A 4,678-nucleotide genomic window follows, 5' to 3' on the forward strand; every position below is an offset into this window, starting at 1 on the left:
GCTGACATTCACGGTTCTGAGGCTGGCAGAGGCTCGGGCAGATTCTAGCCAACTCCAAATGCCACTTTGTTTTCTAAAGATACCATTTTCCTGTGTTTTAGACAGTCTTACCCTCAGTTACTGAAAAACGGTCTGTGTGTGATTCAAGGTCAATTTACTGCACAAAGGACTTGGTTTCCTGTTATCAAGCCTAGACTTTCATCAGAATAAACATCCCCTCACTGCACGTCCTGTAAAGAAATACAAGTAACATGAACGGAATATATCATGACATGCTTGTAAAAGAAACGGTACCTTATATTTGCCTACCACATCCCCCTTCTCTCACCCGTATGTACTTTCTCAAAGTTCTCCGGGGCAGGTCTTGGGTGCTTTCTTGTAAATAGCAGCAACAGGCCTTGAACCCTCCTGAACGATGCTGAAGGGTACGTCCTCTGCACAACAACGATCCCCCCCTTAAAAAGGTGTTCAATGCAGAGCTAAACCATCCATCAGCTAATCGTCCGACAAGAAAACATCACGATGCTAGCCTTCCAAAACCAACCACGGCCAAGGAAATGGGGACAGTTGTATTATTTCTGTTACAACTGGACCATACGATCACCATGTTGAATCCACGGATATTTTTACAGCTAGGGTATCTTAATTCCTATTTTTCTAGTGTATAAATGACAAACTCCACAGCAAGGTATTTAGAAGACGTCACAAGATGGCCAATGCATTCTGCATTAGAACAGCGGGTCATTGATGCTCTGGGAAATGCCATACGGGCCTGTCTGGCACACAGATGCCAGGAGTTTTCCTATGGAAAACTCCTGTGAGGCTTCGGAATCTCAGGCTCCGCTTCAAGGAAAGATATGCGTGCCAACCTGACTTAAATTAGCCCTGGAAACTGCTTATGGAAAATGTGCCAGCTCAGATGCAAATCCCTCTTACTTGCCTCGTGATGACAACAAAAGCCTGCTGAAATTTTACTCATCCATTAACAAAAAAGACTTTGCCCAGTGACACACGTGGGTGGGATTCCAGTAGGGTGACATTATGCTTTTGGCACGAGGATCTTGGCCCCCAAGAATGGCAACCCTGTGGCATGACAAATGCAGGCACTCCACTACAGCAGGCCACAACCACATACTTTACCTGCTGACTCAAGAGGAAGAATGCAGAACCTACAAACATTAATGTTTCAGCCAAAATCCCGAGATGCTAATCTCACAGAACAGTTCTTCAGGTAAAGATTTACGATTAAAATTATACTCGTGAAAATACTAGCTGATTTCTGATCACATTTATAGCAAGGTACATCCAAGGTATTTCACTGGTATCCCTTCAGAAATCCACTGGAGGAAAAAAAATGATCGCTTGGCTCATTTGGACAGCTTTACAATATGACTTTTGTATTACCACATGGATAGAGGTCCCTCCGCGCTCCACTGAAATCAACGGCAAAACTCAACTCTCCTGTTTTAAGCATGAGAGAATCTTCGTTTCTTCTACTCCTGCGTCGTGTTTCATTTCTTCTCTCTGCCCTCCTCCCAAAACCGAAAGCAGCAGCGATCAGATCAGAAGATTTCCTAGATCACTCGCAGCAGTGGAAAACATGAAAGAATCCTCAGTTTTCATGTGAAAAACGAGGTGTGACACCTGTCCATAAGATTACTGTGCAGTACCAGGGGCTGGGGTTATTTTCTGGTTGAGGACAGCGTATTTAAGGATGTGGTCGAGACAATGCTTTTTCCGCTTGACTTTCAGTTTGAAACAGAGATACTACTCTTCTTGTTAAACACTATCCCAGAAACAAGGAACGATTTTTAGAAGCACCGCCAACCTGTTTGTGGCTCGTCAGGTTAAGGATATCCACATCACATCTATTAAAAAGCCTGTGGTCACGATAAATGAGAAAGGTTTCCCCTTCTTCACCGATTTTCTGAAAAACCCCGTGAAGCATTCACTTTCCCCTTACAGAATGTTCCCAATATTCTGGTTTTTAGAGCAGCTTGTAATCTTAATTGCTGTTTGTATCTTTGGGAGATCAAAGGGAGGATGTCTGTGATTCTTTGTATTACTCACTGTTACATTAGCACAAAGATCACATATTCATTTATTTTGGTTTAAGAGGTAACAGTCTCCTTTCACTGCACGCACATAATTACTGTAAGCATTCAGGGGACTTGCCAAATGATGCATGGGGGGAGGAGGAGAATCTTTGAAGAAAATTGTTCAAACGTAGTTTAGTTCACTAATTGGCAAGGGACCGTTACTAACGAATTGCTTCTGTTTTATGTCAGTAGTGAATCAAGTTGATGATGTGTAACATACATTAAGTCAGTTAATGAGCATTAACTAGAAATGCGACTGAAACACAAGAAAAAGGTTTTTTCACCTTTAGCTAGCCAAGCAGAATTGCTAATAAATAAAAGGATATGTGTAAGTGGCTTATATGATTCCAATCTGCAGTGGAAAGACTTTTCTTAGAATCTGATGGTAACCACAAGTTTGTGGGAGAGAAAAATCAGACGCTTACTGTGGCAGTTCATCACAAGGTACTTTATTTCTAACCAAGCCTGAAATGAAAATGACTAAAAGCCATTACCGTAAAATAGCTGATTAGAAGCCAATGTGAACTGAGACAGTGAGTCTCTGGCCATGGCTACAAGACCAAGACATCGCGCAGTCAACTAAGCTGTGGATTTACTTGGTGGTGTCTGTGTGCACACTCGCACTCTGTGGTAACGCAAGACAGCTTACTTGGCCTTCGTTGTGGGACAAGTCACTTTGCAACGTCCAGCGTGCACCAGGCGAGCTGGCATGTCCCCAAGCCTTGTGGTATCATGTGTATAGGAGAAAGATTAACTTGTTTGAGTAGCCATAATCACAGACACGGTTGATTTTCTTCTATACGCACAACACGACAAGGCTTTGGGTGCAGGCAGGAGTCAGTGGGCTGGAGGAATATGGAAGCCACACAGCCCAACAGTGCCAGGGCAGAGCTTTCAGGTCAAGGCAGGTCCTGAGCTGTAGCTGTCCTGCGAACGCAGGCCTCCTGTGGATGTGCAGGCGTGAGAGCAAATATCATTACAAAATCTGGCAGAAGGAAGATTTCTGGTTTGCTCTGGCATGTGAACAAACTGGCTTATTAGGCCACAGGTGCAAAAATGAGAACACAGGACTGAAAGTGAGGATAAAATGGAGAACTCTCATGTTCTACAAGTTTTGTGAAATCGGCATCGAGCCACGAAACCTGCCAGACACTGCTGCAGGCTCAGGGACAGGCAGTGGTCGGTCTGCCTTGGGCCGAGTAAGGACAGCTGTGGTATTAGCATTAGGACTGCAATGCATTACTCAGCTACCTGGAGAAGGAGGTCGACTGAACATCCAGGGGTGTTCCGCTTCAGCATTATCTCTACCCGATCAGCCAGTTCTAGTCTGGCTTTCAACTCTGTCAGGTGGCCAACCAGCGTAAAAGCACAAGAGAGATGCGTCAATCCCCACCTTTTATCCAGTCAAGGAAAGATCACTGTTTCAGCAGTGAGGAAGATCCCTGATGTCTGGAGCCAACTTGACGCACTGCCACAGCAGAAGACATCACCATATTACTGGCGACAGGGAACCTGGTGTGTCACGTGATGGCACCGGTGGCCAAGGCCCTTCAATCAGATGCCCTAGACGCTACGGGCCAGGTGATCCTCACTGCTTTCTACAGAGCTGTCTGACACGCACCAAGAAAGAAACACCTTACATCCAAAACCACTGCTGCTCCCCAAGTCCTCTGCTGAAATACCTTTGCTGCATAGCTGAAACGTAACATCAGGGATGCTGCTACACTACTGGGTGCATTACTCCGGTGTACTCTAGTGCTTTTATTTCCCCATCACCGAAGATTGGAACACTTCAGGCAATCAGCATCACATTGGGAAGCGAGTGCACTACATTCCCTTCTTCACTGTTTCATATTTCAGTATCTCTTTCGCGATGTGCGTAAAGTAACGCAAAGGCTGTTCCTTGAACACCTTTCTTAAAATGTCTAAGACCAATTAAGACCATTTTTGCTCCTCCTCCTCCAGTAACAGCCATTAGGTCTTGACAAGAGTTCTTGCCAGGCAACCTACATGACACAAAGCACAGCACCTTTGCTCCAAGGGACACAGACATTTTTTTCTTTTGTTGCCGCTGTTGTTGTTCTCCTTACCTCTATTTGAAACCACAAGGTACCTGTATTAAAGTTAAGTTTTAAATGTGGTGTATTATTTCAACACAATTTATATCGTACAACTGTCTAAGCCTCTTGGCACATGGTGGGTTGCTGTTTTAGAAATAAGCTGATAATACAGTCATAGCAACACTACTTGCAGAGTCAGAAAAAAACACTTAGCACCAGCAGAAAATGTGAATAGATTACTTTATCTCTGTATTCAATATAGATAAACACCCTTCTCTGAAAAAAAATCTATGCTCCGGAAACAGTAGATAGGATGAAGTTAAGCACAATCTAGCGAAGCATGCGACTTGTTGCTTGCTGGCATTGATACCTCAGAGAGTTCATCTTGAAATAGTGCCATTAAATATTGATGACATATGGGCAAAGAACAGTCCCGCCACAGAGGAGGAAATTCAGCCGGGGAGTGGGTGTGGAGGGGCGTGAGAGAGACGGAGAGAAAGAAGCACACAGACACCATTC

The sequence above is a fragment of the Larus michahellis genome, chromosome 13, assembly GCF_964199755.1.
Source record: "Larus michahellis chromosome 13, bLarMic1.1, whole genome shotgun sequence".
NCBI lineage: Eukaryota > Metazoa > Chordata > Aves > Charadriiformes > Laridae > Larus > Larus michahellis.